The 18,598-nt window shown below is 45.0% G+C and overlaps 1 long non-coding RNA gene across 1 annotated transcript; it reads left to right on the forward strand.

Annotated features, from left to right (window-relative positions):
* Window positions 1-914: 914 nt before the first annotated feature.
* Window positions 915-8,072, forward strand: LOC143731951 (uncharacterized). The gene is made up of 3 exons (XR_013201016.1): window positions 915-1,619; window positions 7,668-7,828; window positions 7,948-8,072. It is a non-coding gene; the product is annotated as an uncharacterized LOC143731951 (long non-coding RNA).
* Window positions 8,073-18,598: the final 10,526 nt, after the last annotated feature.

An 18,598-nucleotide genomic window follows, 5' to 3' on the forward strand; every position in this document is an offset into this window, starting at 1 on the left:
CTTTCCTATAGCGTGTATGTTGCGAAACAGCATCCCCATCTTCTCAAACTCGGCCAACTTCATAAGGAGCAGAGATTTCACCGCCACACTGTCTTGTAGCGAACCAGCTGCCTTCACCCATTTAGTCGAAATGCTTCCGATATGACCAATGGACAATTCGTGGTCCTTATGGTTTCGACTTTAAAATTGCTTGTCCCAACCACAAAAGATGCCCCCTTTACCTTTTCACCGCCGTATGCCCTACAATCAGAGCAATACATTATTTTGTTGGCTGGATCATATACCAGCCATTCTCGACCTGACTTCCACTTTTCAAAAGTCTTTTGTTTTTCTTTGTCTCTTCTTCCTTTTTGGTTTCATCATCAGGTTTTCTCTTGTGTGTTGTCTGCTCACCGGGTTTTCTCTCACAAGAGAGAGCGGCAACAGCACTGGTAAGAACATTTCATTTCTTTAATTTTAATGATGATGATTGTGTGTTAAGCGTCTGCGACTTGCTTTCACTTTGATTTGTGATAGTTTGGTCGTTGGCTTGATGAATAGATGCTCAGCTTCTCATCTGCGGTAATGCGTGTTGCAGTAGCGCCGTCATATATGGCTATAACATTACATATAGCCTATAACACACTCTCACATGTTTATTTTTTAGCATTTTTTGGGAGGAGTAAAATTTACATATGTGGTTTCAACAACCCCCACTAAACATCAGACGTCTATTGGACAAGCAGATCATGTCTATATTGCGTCAGTCGGTCCAAGATCAATTTTTGACCTTTATGCAAGGTGCAATCTAGGTCCGCTATTTGGACATCTAACTATGACCCCACCTGGACGTCAATATAATGTTCAATATTTGAACGCCGGAATAGGTAATTTTATGGATGTTATGTGGACGTCTAAGACAGGTGCAGGAAATTGACATGATCTAGGTTTGCAAAATTACCTCCAAATGAGGTATTTTCTACGTCATGTTTGGAAGTCAGATTTTGGTTCCCTGAAGGTGCAGACTGTGACACCATGTGGACGTCTAAGACAGGTGCAGGAAATTGACATGATCTCGGTTTGGAAAGTTACCTACAAATGAGGTATTTTCTACGTCATGTTTGGAAGTCAGATTTTGGTTCCCTGAAGGTGCAGACTGTGACGCCATGTGGACGTCTAAGACAGGTGCAGGAAATTGACATGATCTAGGTTTGCAAAGTTACCTCCAAATGAGGTATTTTCTACGTCATGTTTGGAAGTCAGATTTTGGTTCCCTGAAGGTGCAGACTAGACGTCATGTGGACGTCTAAGACAGGTGCAGGAAATTGACATGAACAATGAATGTAGGGAAATGTTTGATTGACTGAGGCATTATTCATTGACATGCTTAGCTTCGTGAATGCATTTTTTAATGTTAAATAATAACATTGTTTTTCAACATGATTCATTAGTAGCCTAGGTCTAAAGCAAAAGTTGTTTGCACGTCGTGATGACGTCCGGAATTGGTCCGCATATATATACATGAAACAGGAAGTCCCGCCTGCAGTATGGTAGCTACACAGGAAACACCACAGGAAAAGTGAACGACAGCAACTTCAAGCAAGAGATAGGCCTAAATCTGAAAAATCCTTGTTTTCAAGGTAGGTTCGGTCACCTTAGTGAAGTTTATGTTAAATTATGCTTTACTAATTTTAGCTGTTTTAGTGTTATTGTCTTAAACTAGCCTACTTAAACCTGTGGTGGGGGAGGGAGTGAATCTCCACTAGCTAGCATTAGCTAAACATTGGCCATAGTTAGCCTACTTTTGAAAACGTCTCAGGTTACGTATGTAACCCTGGTTCCCTGAGAGGGAACGAGACGCTGCGTTGAGACGCGGTGGGAACGCTCTGCGTGATTGCGTCGTGAAGCACGTGTATAATCAGTCCAATGGAAGAGCGAGACGTCATAGGCGGTGACGTCATAGACCAGGAAGCTATAAAGCACACCAGAAAACAGACCGCGACAGCTTCTGAAAAAGCCTGAAGCAAGTCGATCAGGGCATGCAGGAAGTATGGCGGGAGAACGCAGCGTCTCGTTCCCTCTCAGGGAACCAGGGTTACATACGTAACCTGAGACGTTCCCTTTCAAGGGAACTCGAGCTGCGTTGAGACGCGGTGGGAACCCCATACCCACTACGCCATAAGACAAATGCCCGTTCTGTGTGAAGTCCTTGCGCACACTAGAAGCAAGCAACCTAGCCCCGGGAGTGGAGAGGTGTAGGTCATAAAATCTGACAAATGTATGAGGTGAGGACCAGCCTGCCGCATTACAAATATCCTGAAGGGAAACACCCGAAATTAAAGCCTAGAGGCAGCCATACTCCTAGTAGAATGGGCCTGAACAGCCACAGGTGAACGCTGTCCGGCCGCTTCATAAGCAAGTGAGATAGCCTCAACTACCCACTTGCTCATTATCTGTTTAGATGCAGGGCAACCTATCTTAGGTTACCCGAAGCAGACAAATAATTGTTCTGATAAACGCCACTGAGCAGCTCTGTGGACCGAAGCATCCAAAGCCCGGACAGGGCATAACAGATTTAAGATTTTCCTGATCTGGGGTATTAAAGGTGGAGGACAGAAGGCCTGGAGCACAAATGACCGCACATTTAGTAGGGACCTAGAAATACAACCCGATCTGGGGTGAAGAAATACTACCACCAACCAGGTGCAAATCCAAGTACGTGCAGGCCTCAGCCTCATGTACCACTGAGAAGACGAAATTAGGGATCTCTCCTCAGAGATAGCCCAGCAAAGAAACATTCATTACAGAAATCAAGTACTGTACCAAAAAGGGCAGAAACGAGATTCAGAAGGCGTTCTCTGCACCAGGCAGAGAACAGCATATTAGTCTTCTCGTGGAGGGAGCTCTAGACTGGAGTATGGTCTCCACGACCTCGGTCGAGAAACCTGAATCTATGAGCTGGGCCCCCTCAGAGGCCGAGCCCACAGTATCCACAACTCCAGAGCTCCCAGGAGCAAAGATATCGGGAAAAGCGTATAGGTATAGTGGCAACCACACCTATTACATTACATCCAGTCCAAGCGGAGCTGGATGCGTGAGGGAGAAACACAAGGGCAATGCATTGTACAAGCGATGCGAAAGGTCGACTTGTAGTTTGACCGAAGTTCTCCCTAAGAAGCTCCACCACCTCGGGGTGAAGTCTCCATTCCCCGGGCCACAGCCCCTGCCTCAACAGGATATCTGCTCTGATATACGAGACCATCAGTGTGTTGTCCGGACCCTTCGCCGACCAACCACTCATGATTGCCCCCGACTTGTGAGGGAAACATCCGTCGATAGCATTATGCGTCGACAAGAAGCCCCCAACACTGGGCCTGGGCGAGGAACCAAGGTTCTTCCACATGACCGAGGCACGAAGGCATAGCCGCGTGACCTTGATCATGCGAAAACGGATTTCCCCTCGGAGAAAACCCCTTGGTCCCGAGCCACCACTGCCGGGGTCTCATGTACAGAAGGCCAAAAGTAACTACGTTGGACGCAACTGCCATGAGCCCCAGCCAAAGACCGTTCACCGAGCGGCCACTCATGACCGCCCCCCATCCTGTGAGGGAAGCATCCGTCGATAGCGTGACGCGTCGACAAGAAGCACCCAGCACTGGGCCCTGGGCGAGGAACCAAGGTTTCTTCCACATGACCGAGGCACGAAGGCATAGCCGCGTGACCTTGATCATACGAAAAACGGATTTCCCCTCGGAGAAAACCCCTTGGTCCCGAGCCACCACTGCAGGGGTCTCATGTACAGAAGGCCAAAAGTAACTACGTTAGACGCAACTACCATGAGCCCCAACAGTCTCAGAGACTGTTTGCAGTGAGTGACTGACCTAGTTTTACATTCTTTACGGCTGTGAGAATCGCAGAAATACGTGCAGGAGACAGACGTGCTTGCATTGTTGTCGAATCCCATAATACACCTAGAAAGTGGTCCTCAAGCTGGGAGGAGTACACTCTTTTTGGTGTTGAGCCGCAACCCCAACCTCCTTATGTGGGACAGAACGACATCTCGATGTTGAACTGCCAAAAGCTCGGACTGAGCTAAAAATCAACCAATTGTCGATATAATTTAATACGCGAATGCCCTGGAATCTCAGAGGAGCCAGAGCTGCATCCACGCATATTGTAAAAGGTGTGGGGTGATAACCTAGGCCGAATGGAAGAACCCGATACTGGTATGCTTCGCCCCTGAAAGCAAACCTCAGGAACCTCCTGTGATGAGGATGGATAGATAAGTAAGCGTCCTTTAACTCTATTGTGACAAACCAGTCCTCGGACTGAATCTGTGACACAATCATATTTAGCGTAAGCATAATATGCTGTTTAATTGACGCAGGTCTAGAGTAGGACGCAACCCCTCATCCTCTTTCGGAACAATGAAGTAATGGCAGTAAAACCCTGACTGTCTGCCGGGAGGAGGAACCCCTTCTACAGCTCCTTTTGCAGAAGTGTCAGTACTTCCTGCTCCATAACCAAAGCCTGCTCGGGGTCCACCACAGTGGGGAGGACCCCTAGAAATCTGGGCGGACAAGAACCGAATTCTGAACCCTTTTCTATAGTGTGCAGGACCCACCGAGAAATATGTGGCAGTAGTTTCCACGCTGCCAGAAATTCTACTAGGGGAACCAGTCTCTCAAGACTGGCCTCTGGATTTGGTTGAACAGTCAGTACGGTGCCCTGAAGCGGCGAACCAGCAGGGAACAACCGAACTGACCGTTCTACGACCCTCCTCGGAGGATCGTATGGGGACGCTGACACCTCGGTGCCCTGAACGGCGAACCGGCAGGGAACAACCGAACTGGCAGCGCTGCGACCCTCCTCAGAGAGTCGCACCCCAGAGGGCGCCGAGGAGAAACGATTTCTCAAAACCGTCCCTGCCCCGGAGGAGCCCTCAGAAGCTTTATTAGAGATGACAGTCCTCAGATCTTGCCTCCCTTTAAATAACTTAGTTCCAATGACCCTCCTCGGAGGATCATTGGAAAAAGCAGGCACCTCGGCACCCTGAAACGGCGAACCGGCAGGGAAACCGAACTGACTGCTCTACGACCCCCCTCGGAGGATCGTTTGGGGACACTGACACCTTGGTGTCCTGAACGGCGAACCGGCAGGAAAACCGAACTGGCAGCGCTGCGACCCTCCTCAGAGAGTCGCACCCCAGAGGGCGCCGAGGAAAAACGATTTTCTCAAAAACCATCCCTACCCCGGAGGGGACCACCCTTTAGAAGCCTGATAGCCTCGGCATCAGGGCTTCCTATTGTCCAAGCTTTTTTAGAGATAAAATAGTCCTCAGATCTTGCATATCTCTAACTGGCTAGACTGCTACCGCCACCCAAGTCCCCTTTGATTGTGGAGGAGCCCAAATGGCGATGCTCGCTGTGCTGCGAGGAGCTTAGTAGACTGAGACTGCTCCGCCCAGCAGTCTCAGGAACATAGATTGGTGAGGAAGAAACCTCTGGAACGCCGCTGAACGGTTTATTCTTAGTTTCTTGAAAACGGAGCATCCAGAAGAACAGACATAATTTTATCTTATTTTTCTTTACTTTTAAATCAGAAAAACGTATATATATATATATATATATATATATATATATATATATATATCAGTCCGTGGCCACCAGCAGGAAAACAACCGAACTGGCCGTGTGCGACCCTCGTCAGAGAGTCGCCACCCAGAGGACGCAGAGGAGAAACGATTTCTCGAAACCGTCCCTCCCCAGTATAGTTTATCTGTTTTTGCACGACGCAATTCTCGAATAGCGTCAGTGCTGACAACCTCACATTCATCCATGTCTTTATAATTTACCCACCAGCATTGCCTAAAAATTTTTTTATTTAGATGGCCGGTGGGTAACGTCGGGGTTAAAATTATGACGCCGACTCGGGAGAGAGAAAGCTAGCAAGCGTCTCTTTAACCCGAGGCACTGTCATACCATGATACTTAATACCCATAGCATTACTATAGTTAGACGTAGGGCATTAAACACATAAAATAGAAACCGACTTATTCCACGATCTTGACACCTCAGTGTGGTGTGGAGATAGGGAAAAACGGCAGTCCCCGACGAGGAGGCTGAGATACAGAGTTTTTCTGTTTTTAGATTTATTTAATCTAATAAACTCCTTATTTTCACTCTCATAAAGTTCAGCTGGCCAGAAAATATTTAACTAGCAACAACACTAGATAAACCTCCTTTTAAAGCTCCTCTTTATTCAACAGAGTTATGAGCTGACTTATTTATTAATTTATTGAAAACTCAAACATCTGCCTTTTCTTAATATCTTTATTTGTTTTGTTCTCTTTTTCTAAACAAAACACTAACGATACCAATTCCTCGGAACTGGAAATCGCCAGCACTGGATCTGGCAGGTGAAAGCTGAGATAGGGCAGAGCCCGTCCCAACCCCCGCTGTCAGATCCGTTTGCGAACCCCAAAATGCGAGTCGCCGCCGTGCATCGGCAACAGCGGGACCCGCGCGGGGAGCGCGAACCGAACCGTCCTCCTCGAAGAACGCCCGGCGGGAGCGGAGCGTCCTCACGGACCGTTTCTCGCAATGCTCACAGTCAGCCCCCTCGAGAACTGACTGTGGCATGCTCCACTCCCAAATAGTAACAAAAAGCTGATGTGTGTGTCCCCACCCGTGATATAACGTGGGCAGGGAACACACAAAAGCTGCTTGCTCTCTTTTGCCATAATATATATATATTGCAACTTGACAGACAACAATAAATATGACAAGGACAGAATACACAGATCGCTTGCTGAAGGCAACAGAAGCTGTCGCGGTCTGTTTTCTGGTGTGCTTTATAGCTTCCTGGTCTATGACGTCACCGCCTATGACGTCTCGCTCTTCCATTGGACTGATTATACACGTGCTTCACGACGCAATCACGCAGAGCGTTCCCACCGCGTCTCAACGCAGCTCGAGTTCCCTTGAAAGGGAACAACTTTCGCACGGCACCGAAGATTAACAAGTAGCAGCTAACATCATTCCGCTACATGTCTTGTACATTTGCTGGGGTTTTATTTTGGCCGTCGTTGGTTGCCCAATGATCTGGCTGTGATTGCACTTTAAAAATCCCACATTCCAAGGCCACTATGGCTTGGTTCTCTGTATGGCAATACTTTAAACTGACTAATTCCGTGTTTTTTGTGGTCTGCCACTGCCTTTGTCATAAAAAAAACTAAAATATGATAACATAACAATAACATAACAGAATGTTTGCAAACCCTTGCTTGCAACTGTTTTATGCCAGTGACCCACTAACATCACAAAACATAATGTTGGTCATAAAAATGCAAACTGTATAGGTAAAACTCAAGGCTAAAATAAACAGTAGTAATGCAGCACTATTTAATGTTCTAACAATCAACCTAAAAGTAAACATGTGGGCAACGAGAACCACCTGTCAGTCACATGATCCCATACAAGGGGTGATATAAGTTGTTAAACATTTTTAGATGTACTGTAAATACCAGGAATTGAAAGCTGGCATTCTGATCTTTAGTCTCACATTCGTATTTTTATCTTAAACCCAAATGTCTTCAATGTACACCAAAAAGAAAGAAATTTGCCTTGCTGTTCCCATAACTTTGGAGATGACTGATTGTGATCTTCATTTGTGTTTATTGATTTCAGTGTACCAGAAAAAAGTCCTAGACTTACTCGCTGACATAAAAACTTGCTTAAAGCAAAGCCAACCTGCCAGTTCACCAGTAAACATCGAAAAGATGGAGACTATGGAGGACTTTGACCGTGAAGAGGAATGTCTCCATGATACGGAGGCCTAGGATGCTTTGGTAGTTGTATAATTATGGAAGTAAAAGATAGCTTTATACAATACAATGCACTCACTCATTGTTAGTTTATTTTGGGGAGGGCCAGTCAACCTTACTGACTAATGAAGTTATTCTAACAGGTGCTGCAAATATCAAAAGTTGGTGGAAAGACCACCAAGGACTGAGTCCACAAAGCCCTTGACAGGTACGTTAGTACATACAGTATGGATTTTGTGTAATGTCCAGGTGCTTTGTTTTTTTCAATGTCTGAATCACAATCAGTTTCATTGGCCATCCATGCATTGGACGTTAATACAGGACGTTTGTTGGACGACTAAATAAGACGTCGTTTGGCGTCACAGTCTTCACCTTTAAGGTATCAAAATGTGACGTCCACAATGACCACATTTGGAGTACAATTAGCCCTTACACAGAGGTCCTCTGGTCGTTTGTACAGGACGATCATTAGACGACAAAAAAGACGTCGCATGGCGTTACAGTCTGCACCCATAGGGGACCAAAATGAGACGTCCACAACGACCATATCTGGACTACATTTAGCCCTTAAACAGAAGTCCTGTGGAAGTCCATACAGGAAGTTCGGTAGACGTCGGAAAAATACGTTGATTGGCGTCACAGTCTGCACCCTCCTGATACAGACATAGGACGGACAAGCACACCGTTGAAACTACATCATCGGGAGGTAACTTTGCGCAGTGGGCCAGATGCATTTACACTTGTGCAGATTAGTCTGGAATGCGGCCCAGACCTCCTCCTGAAGTGATTTGAGCGATCGGATTCAAATCCGTCTTGAATGCGTTTCGATTGGCATTTACACCTGGTCTTTTCACGATCAGATAGCTATCCGATCTGAGAAAACAGTGCTAATGTGTAAACAGCTTTGTTTACTAACTTCGGGACAGTCACACTAGATCTATATTGTCTCAAGCATCAGGTTGCGCAATCAGTTCGCTCGCAACATAAGTGACGGATTAAAATATATAGTGCTACCACAGAAATAGGTTAAATTAAAACGGTGTTTACAAAGTAAAGCGCTAAATATAAAGGCAGTTAATAACAGCAGTTGTAAAATATTGTTTTTTAGTCACCATAGTCAGTGGTTTTCAGCGAATGCTTGGCCACTAATGCATTTTTCCTGTCCTTTTAATCAAGCCTGTTAGCTTGCTGCGTACCTCCATTCCGTTCTCTTTTTATAGTATTTGTCTACTATTAAGTTTTAATTGTTTTTCGAAACGCGATCTACTGCGCCTCTATTACGTTCACACGCTTGTTTTCAGTCTTTCTATATTTAATTTATCAATATATTAAGGTTTAAAATGTCAAAAATAAAAATTATATTAGTAAAACTCAATGTGTGGCTTTTGCACTTTTTAAAGTACACTTTTACACATAAATGCCCTGATTTAGGGTTTTAATTAGTTATAATAAACAAAAAAATCCAATTGAAATTAAAACTTTTTATCCGATTAATCGAAAAAAAAATCGTCAGATTAATCGATTATCAAAATAATCGTTAGTTGCACCCCTAGTCGCCACATAGCTCCAACGGCGTTCAACAACGTAACTCCAGCAGGGCAGCTAACGTTAGCTGTCTCTTCATTTCTGTGTCGTGGCCGGTCACTAGCGCGCAAGTGCAAGGCAACACTGCGTGCATGTAATACTCATGGGAGTTGTAGTGTCGTAGTGTCACACTGTAATATGGCTTATTTCAGGTGCCTTTTGAAAAGACTACAATTATTCAACCCACCAAAGTGGCTAGTTGGAGTGACTGAGTTACCCGCCACGAGCAAAATCCACCCGCATTTGGCGGGTTGGCGGATATTAATGTCAAGCCCTGATCAAAACCCAACGTCAGATTGACGTCTACATCCAACGTTGGATAGACGTTGCATTGCGGTTGAAAATAAAAATCGGTTTGACTTCATAACCCAACATCAGACTGACGTCTACCTCCAATGTTGAATAGATGTTGCAGTTTGGTTGAAAATGAAAATTGGGTTACGTCATTGTCACAGATCAGAACAACACAAACAGGTAAAGTAATCAGAAGTTTAATTACAGCACTCAGGAACACACACATGGCAGGTGAGTCGATGAAATTATGGTTGTATTGGATAATGGATGAGAGGAATGAATATGACTGAGTCTCTTATTTGGTACATGATGTGTGATGTAGAGCTGGGCTGAAGACGGAAGACAGGCTGAAGGCAGATGGACCGGAGCTGCAGATCGAAGTCTCAAGGAAAGCAGGTAAGTATCACGAAGCAGGTAATACAGGTTGCGGACTGGAAATATCCCGAAGGAGAGAGTCAGGAAGTAGATGGCGTATCGACGAGACCAGACAGTGAACTGAGGGAACTAGTGGTGTATTTAAGGTATTGGTGAAGTGAGTTCAGATTGCGGGCAGGTGATGATGACAGATGCAGGTGATTAATACTCAGGGGATGTGGAACGAGTGGGCGGAGTGTGGAGGTCTGGTGCTGACGATGGTGTTTCCGTGACACTCATAACCCAACGTCAGTCTGTCGTCACTATCCAACGTAGAAAAGACGTTGCATTTTGGTTGAAAATGAAAATTGAGTTGACGTCATAACCCAACGTCAGTCTGTCGTCAATATCCAACGTAGGAAAGACGTTGCATTTTGTTTGAAAATGAAAATCAGGTTAACATCATAACCCAACGTCAGTCTGACGTCAGCATCCAATGTTGGATAGACGTTATATTGCAGTTGAAAATGAAAATCGAGTTGACATCCTAACCAAACGTCAGAATGATGTCAACATCTAACGTTGGACAGACGTTGGAAGTTTACGTTAATCTGATCTTGGGTTCTGACGTCAACCAGATTTTTATTTTCAACCAAAATGGAACGTCTGTCCAACATCAATCTAACGTCATATTGACGTCCGTTGCCTGCTGGGGTTCTACAGACAAAATAGGCATACTTGTCCCCGGAAAATTGCATATCTTCCACAACAACATATATATATATATATATATATATATATATATATATATGTGGCAAAAAGAGGAATGTTACGTAACACAGGACAAAGATGCAATAGCAAAAACGCTTTAATAGAGGTAATTATTTAATGATTGGTCAGAGTCACAACACCGGGAAAGTCACACAGCTGGAGAGGAACGGTGGATCGGGCGGAATCCTGCGCTGATGTAGAGTGACGCAGGGACCTCGGTGAACAACCAGTGCAGTGCTCCCAGTCCAGTGCCGGTGATCCCTGAGTGAGGTGGAATCCGTGGAAGTGAGAGGAAGTCGAAGAAGAACGAAGACGAACAGGGAATCCACAGGAGGCCAACGAAACTCTGGAACAGGAACACACCGGGAGAACAACGATCTGACAACATGAGACACCAGTTACTGAACATATAAAGGGTAAAACAGATTGAACCCAGCTGGCGCTGCTGATCATCGCTGATCAGTGACCGCGCCCACAATTAACGCACACACACACACAACAGCACGCAAGACGAGAGAGAGACAATGAATTCATACACTGTGACAGTACCCCCTCCTCTAAGAACGCCTCCTGGCGTTCCCAGACGGCCTTACCTGTCGATTGTAATCATCGATAAGGGAGTGATCCAGAATGTCTCTAGCAGGAAGCCAACCTCTCTCCTCCGGACCGTAACCTTCCCAGTCCACCAGGTACTGAAATCTGCATCCCCTCCGATCCGAGTCCAGAATACGGTTAACCGAATAAGTTGGTTCCCCATCTACGAGACGTGGCGGGGGAGGAACCGGGACTGGCGGATTAATGCGTGCATGAAACACAGGTTTAATTTTAGACACATGGAAGGCGGGATGAATTCTCCTGTACACAGGAGGAAGTTTGAGTCGGACTGCCACCGGACTAATGATCTTGGTGACAGGAAACGGGCCTATAAATTTGGGAGCAAGTTTATTAGATACGGATTGGAGAGGAATATTCTTAGTAGAAAGCCACACTTTTTGACCCACGACGTATACGGGAGGCTTCGACCCTGGTGGCTGGTAGCCTAAACTACATTCAAACGGAGTGAGGCCCGTGGATTACACTGGTAACGAATTGTGGGCGTACTCCACCATAGACAACTGTTGACACTCGGGGTCGATTATAGGATTTACCAATGGCACAAACAGAGCAAGCGAAAACAAAACTGCGAATGTCACAAGCCATAAGTGGCCACCAGAATCGTTTCCTGACCAAATAACTGGTGCGATTAACTCCTGGATGACAAGCCACACTGGAACAATGCCCCCACTGAATAACGTTGGACTGAAACTCCTCTGGCACAAACAACCGATTCGGTCGGCAATCAGGCGGAGGCGTTACCCCTTCTAAGGCCTTCATGACCCTCGACTCGACCTCCCATCTGAGAGTGGAGACCACTAATGTCTCAGGTAAAATACACTCGGGAGTAGACAGGCTTTCGGATTGGTCAAAAATACGAGATAAGGAATCAGGTTTGATGTTTTTGGAACCCGGGCGGTACGAGAGAGCAAAGTCAAAACGTCCGAAAAAAGTGCCCACCTAGCCTGCCTAGAGTTGAGTCTTTTGGCGGTTCTGATATATTCCAGATTCTTATGATCAGTCCATACGATAAAAGGAACCCCTGAGCCTTCTAACCAGTGACGCCATTCTTCCAGCGCTAACTTGACTGCCAACAACTCTCTGTTACCAATGTCATAATTACGCTCGGCAGGTGATAAACGGTGGGATAAAAACACGCAGGGGTGCATCCTGTCGTCTGTGGAAGAACGTTGGGAAAGAACTGCTCCTACCCCCACCCTTGACGCGTCGACCTCCACCACGAACTGACGTGAAGGATCAGGGGTAACGAGGATGGGAGCCGAAACAAAGCGGCTCTTAAGTTTGGCGAACACAGCCTCGGGCTGTATCGGACCACCTGAACGTCGTTCTGGGGGAGGTCAAGGCAGTCAGAGGCGCGGCTAGTTGGCTGAAGTTGCGAATAAAACGCAGATCGAAATTGGCAAATCCCAGAAACATCTGCAGGGCCTTACGGGAATCTGGACTAGGCCAATCAATCACAGCCTTAACCTTGTCAGGATCCATACGCATTCCCTCAGACGAGACGATGAACCCTAGGAAAGGAATAGACTGTGCATGAAAAACGCATTTCTCTGCCTTGACAAAAAGCCCATTCTCCAGTAACCTCTGAAACACTCGTCTGACGTGCTGAACGTGTTCCTGGAGAGAAGATGAAAAAATCAATATGTCATCCAGGTAAACATATATGAATTGGTCGACCATATCTCTCAACACGTCATTGACGAGTGCTTGGAAGACCGCTGGGGAGTTGGACAGCCCGAACGGCATAACCAAACATTCAAAGTGCCCCCTAGGGGTATTAAACGCGGTCTTCCATTCATCACCCTTCCTTATGCGGACCAAATGATAAGCGTTACGTAAATCCAATTTTGTGAAGATGGATGCTCCCTGCAATCGCTCGAAGGCTGAAGACATCAACGGCAAAGGATAAGTATTCTTTACCGTGATGTTGTTCAGCCCTCGGTAATCAATACACGGTCGCAGAGACCCATCCTTCTTCCCCACAAAAAAGAACCCCGCCCCCGCTGGAGATGAAGAAGGGCAAATGAATCTGGATGCTAGAGTATCAGAAATATATTTCTCCATAGCCTCCCTCTCTGGAACAGAAAGTGAATATAATTTGCCCTTAGGCGGAGACTTACCAGGCTCTCAGTCTATAGCACAGTCATAGGGACGATGAGGAGGAAGAGAAGCAGCTCGAGACTTACTGAACACTTCTCTCAGGTCCTGGTACTCCTCGGGCACGTTAGAAAAATTCACTGCCTCTTCCTGGAACACAGAAACACAGAAAGGTACAGACGAACACGCAGATACGAGACAAGACTCATGACACTTATTACTCCATGAAGACACTGAATTGTGGACCCAATCAACTCTGGGATTGTGCAAAGTGAGCCACGGATGACCAAGTACAACTGGTGCGAGTGGTGAGTCCATGAGGAGGAATTTTATAGTCTCAATGTGATTGCCGGATGTGATGAGAGTGATGGATTCAGTAGTGTGAGAAATGTCGGGGAGGAGTTGACCGTTGACGGTATTAACGGAGATCTGGTGCTCGAGTGGAGAAATGGGAATAGAAAGTTTCTTAGCCAGTCCAAAATCCATAAAATTACCTTCCGCCCCAGAATCCAGTAATGCCTTGGTGTCGTGTGTGCAGGTTGCCCACCTTAGTCTTACCGGGAGGAGGGTAGATGATGATGGTGATGAGGTCTTCTTTGCGGAGATCCCACCCGATAGTAGCCTCAAAGTTACTACCGGGCTTGATCTTTTACTGGGCAGGCATGAATGAAATGGCCCGCCTTCCCACAGTATAGGCATAGTCCCTGGGATCTCCGCCTCTCGCGCTCCTCCCGGGAAAGCCGAGCTCTACCCACCTGCATGGGCTCGGGATCGGGGATGGGGCTGACCGTGTCCCTGCTGCCGACCCGGGAATCCTCCGTGCTGAGATACTGATGACTCTGCTGAAACCGACCCATCCTGCTCAGCCGAGCATCAACTCTTAGTGCTAACTCAATGAGTCCATTCAGATTCTGAGGCAGATCCAACATATAAATTTCCCTCTGGACACGGTCAGCCAACCCATGCAGAAAACGGTCCCACTGCGCCTCCTCGTTCCAACGGCACTCTGCGGCCAGGGTGCGGAACTGGATGGAATATTCCGACACCGAGCCATTACCCTGGCGGAGATCGGCGAGTAATCTGGCCGCCTCCCTACCCGCCACCGCATGATCGAAGACCCTTCTCATCTCATCGGAGAGTGCCAGGAACGAGGTGCAGCATGGGTCTTGATTCTCCCACACCGCCGTTCCCCAGAGAGCCGCCTTGCCAGACAGTAACGTCAGAACAAATGCCACTTTACTTTGTTCCTGGGAAAACGTCAATGGCTGCAATGAGAAATGCATAGAGCATCGGATCAGGAAAGCTCTGCAGAATTCGGGTTCACCTGAATATCCTTCGGGGATGGGTAGGCCTGGCTCCCGCTGCTGGTGCGGCTCTGGTGGTACGGGTTGAACTGGCGGTGTGGGTGGCGCAGTGGGAGTTCTTAGCTGTTGAAGTTGTCGGGTGAGCTCGGACACCTGCGTCACAAGCGCCTGGACCGCCCGACCTGTGTTGCTGATGCTCTCATCCTGCTGGTCCAAACGTGCAATGCTCTGATTGCCAAACTCGTCCCAGTCTCTTGCGCCTGCTGCATCCATGATCGGTCAGATCGTTCTGTTGCGTAACACAGGACAAAGATGCAATAGCAAAAACGCTTTAATAGAGGTAAGTATTTAATGATTGGTCAGAGTCACAACACCGGGAAAGTCATACAGCTGGAGAGGAACGGTGGATTGGGCGGAATCCTGCGCTGATGTAGAGTGACGCAGGGACCTCGGTGAACAACCAGTGCAGTGCTCCCAGTCCAGTGCAGGTGATCCGTGAGTGAGGTGGAATCCGTGGAAGTGAGAGGAACTCAAAGAAGAACGAAGACGAACAGGGAATCCACAGGAGGCCAACGAAACTCGGGAACAGGAACACACCGGGAGAACAACGATCTGACAACATGAGACACCAGTTACTGAACATATAAAGGGTAAAACAGATTGAAGCCAGCTGGCGCTGCTGATCATCGCTGATCAGTGACCGCGCCCACAATTAACGCACACACACACAACAGCACGCAAGACGAGAGAGAGACAATTAATTCATACACCGTGACAAGGAATTACTAAAGATTCAGTGTAATGACTACGCCACCTGGGAACTCAACCCAGGAATACCAAACCAATAAATAGGCTGCACAGATTTTTCCCTTAATAGGACAAGACACGAGGATTAATAAATAGATTACTTTTATTAAATGACCAAAATATAAGAAATAATTCAAAACAAAGACACGACGAGGAAAAATGTCTCACGTCACCAAGGTCAGATAAATCCCATCACATAGAGGCTCTTTCACCGAGATATCATCATATAGGGACAAATACAAAAAACTTCCAAAATCATCCAGATCGAAGTCTCAAGGAAAGCAGGTAAGTAACAGGAAGCAGGTAATACAGGTTGTAGACTGGAAATGTCCCGAAGGAGAGAGTCAGGAAGTCAATGGCTTATCGACGAGACCAGACAGTGAATCATCCAAGGTTAAAAATGTAATTGATGTTCAACTAATAAAAAACAGATTTAATACAAATGAACGGTCCCAGTTTATATTAAGTGGCTTTAAGTACTATGTACTTACATCCAAAACAAAGTGCAATATACTTATTGTGTTGATGTTGTATTGTAAAACACTTTTGCTATTGAGGAGTGATACGGGTAAGGTTAGGGTCAGGTGTGGTGGTATGGGTCGGTTTAAGGGTCGGTTAAGGTGTAAGGGAAGGGTCAACTGTGTAGTTACAAATGTAATTACATAAATTAATTACAGCTGTAATTATATGCAGGTATTCTCAAAATATAAGTACAATGTAAAAACATGTATATACACCATAAGTCCATTGTATCAAATTATTAATTTCAATGTTAGTACATAGTACTTAAAGCCACTTAATATAAAGTGGGACAAATGAACAAATGATAAAGTTTGGGTTGCTGAATATTCGATCCCTTACTTCAAAAGCACTTAATGTTAATGATATGATTACAGACTATAACCTAGATGTGCTGTGTTTGACAAACCTGGCTAAAACCAAATGATTACATTAATTTAAATGAGTCCAGCCCACAAAATTACTGATATAAACATGAACCTCTTTTGAAAGGCAAAGGGGGAGGTGTTGCTGAAATTTATAGTAATATTTTTAAAATCACTAAGAAGTGTAGTTTCATATTTAATTATTTTGAAGTTGGTGCTTAATGTAACAATATATAGTGCAAATGATAAATCACGTTTAAGATTTAGTTAAGATTTAAATCACTTCAACGCAGTCCTGAAGTGTCATCTAGTCTCTCCCTTGTGAAGGCCTCCTTCCCTTTACCTCTGTACTGATAAAACGTTGTCGGGATAATTCCGATTTATGTGGCTACGCGGAAGCAATAAAAATGCTCAGAGCCACCAGGCACTGTTTTATGCAAATGAGCACATTAAAGAATTTTCTGTTAGAATGGGGTCGTGTTAGCGGCCCCTAAGTTAATAACTAATGATCGTTGCGACGGAAGTGAATCAATCAAAACTAACTTTAGCTGGACAATAACTTTATTCTAGAGCTGCTGTAAAGCCAAAACAATCTTTTTTACTTTAATTTCCTATTATCACTGTAAAGCTGCTTTGAAACAGTCCATATTGTTAAAAGCGCTAAATAAATGCAGGTGACTTGACTTGACTACTTAAATACCAGAAAGACAGGTAGGGGGCGCTACATAAAGTGGGGGCTCGTCCGGGATCTCCTGTCAAGTCACAAATGAGTACCTGAAAGAAGAAAAAAAAATTAAGCTCAACGCACACCCAGTTATTGCATTATAAGTAACTGAAATGTGCATCAAGTGTTATCATGGCTCTAACGAAAGACCCCTGTCTCCAAGTAGAGTTAGCCAACTGGTGCAAAGATGCTAGCATTGATGAGACTCATGCTTTAATGCTGTTAAACGTACCTGTTCACTAGGGGTTGCACGACTACTGATTTCTTTTAGTTGATTTCTTATCAAAACAATACTCAAGTTCTCGTGGTTCATGCTATTGTAAATGAAAAGACATGAAATAGTTGTTATCAATAAATATTTATGAATTCATAGCCTAATGTAACTATTTCATAACTAAGCTCTCAAAACATTATAATTATGTTTACATAAAAATTTTCATGTAACAGAGTAAAGCAAAATAAATAGCCGTTCTTGCCTTTCATTTCAGATGCAATGTCCGCTTTTAGGGGGCATTCACATATTTGCACGCGTCTTATTTCTCATCTCCATAAATATATCTAGTAGTAAAGCTGTAATTCCTGTATAATTACTGTTATTCCACTACTTTTAGCGGTAACGGGCATGTAACTAAATATTTTTTTAATCAAGTAATGCAATTACAATTACTGAAATTTAAATGAGTCCGTTACTCGCGTTTCTCTCTATTGTGAAAAATGAATGCTTGCAGACAAGAAGACAGATAGGCCAACTTTAGCTGCTTCTGATCTAACGTCGCAGGACCATGGTGGCGCAATGATACACCAATCGAACAATGAGCATTAAACCACAGCATGGCCGATAGTGCGGATAGAATGAGTTTTCTCTCCTGGAAGTATAGACATTACTTTTCGCTCGTCGAAATTAAAGACACTGAGTGTGTCCGAGAGCACGCTCGACAGTGCGTGAGAGAGACCGAATGTGTTCGGGCATAATATAGTTTGTTTCGAAATAAATTACACATTTCACATTCGAATAATCTCTGTAGCATATTGGTATCATCTGAAATGTTTTAATTAGTTTACATGGTTATAAAATAAAACTCCCAAATAACCTGCAGGGAACATTCAAAGAAAACATCTTTGTTTCACCGGTTGTGAACATGTGCGGCAAACACGACTAGAATTTGGCTTAAATAACTTCTTATGATGACGTTCTCTGTAGGTTATAAAAATAAAACCCAAAAATATTATAGTTTATTATTATTATTTATGTTGGTAGGGTACATTTCTTAAGAAGCATAATTTATTTTTAGACTTATTTGTTGGCCAGTTGTATATTTTAACTATTAAAATTCTAAACCATCTATTTGTCACGGTGGTG

This window comes from Siphateles boraxobius, unplaced genomic scaffold (assembly GCF_051911475.1).
Source record: "Siphateles boraxobius isolate OS27281-9 unplaced genomic scaffold, OSU_SipBor_1 89, whole genome shotgun sequence".
Taxonomy (NCBI): domain Eukaryota; kingdom Metazoa; phylum Chordata; class Actinopteri; order Cypriniformes; family Leuciscidae; genus Siphateles; species Siphateles boraxobius.